Below are 727 nucleotides of genomic sequence, written 5' to 3'. Positions count from 1 at the left end.
GATAGTCCTGGATCCGCTGTCCCAGCAGGATGCTCCTGCGGGTCGTGGGGGCAGTATCCCACACTTTGTCCTGTTGGGTGCTCCCTGTCCCCACTTGGGTCCCGGGACAGCGTAGGGAGGGGTGGTTCCCCCCGCAGTGGGGTGCTGCTGCTGATACACACTTATGGTCCCCCGAGTGCTGTGAAGAGCCCTCTTCACAGCCGTTCTTCGCTTACCAGCAGTCTCTCCAAGGCAGTTGATGACCATAATGATGCTCCCTGTGTCCCTGCTACCTCGCTAGAGCACCAGTGTTTGACCTTGGGAATTGTGGAAATACAGGCGGATCGAGCACGAGTGGCAGGACTCGAAGGGGGGTTTTAGCTGAGCCATCGTTTCCCTAATTTTGAAGAAGGCTTTTTGCTGCACAAGTGGCAAGTGTGGAGTTTCCCGGCTGTCTGCATCGCTGCCAGCCATGGGGACACCTTGCAGCTTCCTTGGGAGGAAGAAGGAACTGTAAACGGTCACTTTTTCCTGGTAAGGACGTGAATGCATGGCACAGAGGAGCCGTGTTGACTCACTGTCTGTTGCCTAAGTGAGGAAATGTCTGTCCTAAAGGCAGCCTGGCCAAGCTGGATGACTTTATGGTGTCTGCATTTTGCTTTCATTTTCTCTTCTCTTTTCTTTGAAATGATGTTAGGTTTCTGTTTCAGCGTAAGCCAAGGAACAAGGAACGTGGACAAGGGCTTTG

General features: G+C 53.5%; 1 protein-coding gene across 1 annotated transcript in view; it reads left to right on the top strand.

The window, feature by feature from the left end:
* Positions 1 to 727, top strand: part of RNF19B (ring finger protein 19B) — a gene marked incomplete at its 5' end in the record, with an annotated part of 10746 nt that overhangs the window by 362 nt on the left and 9657 nt on the right. The gene's annotated exons all lie outside the window — the stretch shown is intronic.

Source organism: Buceros rhinoceros, unplaced genomic scaffold (genome assembly GCF_000710305.1).
Source record: "Buceros rhinoceros silvestris isolate BGI_N320 unplaced genomic scaffold, ASM71030v1 scaffold22666, whole genome shotgun sequence".
NCBI classification, from domain to species: domain Eukaryota; kingdom Metazoa; phylum Chordata; class Aves; order Bucerotiformes; family Bucerotidae; genus Buceros; species Buceros rhinoceros.
Note: the sequence above shows the minus strand (reverse complement) of the source record. Positions and strands in the feature narration are given on the sequence as shown.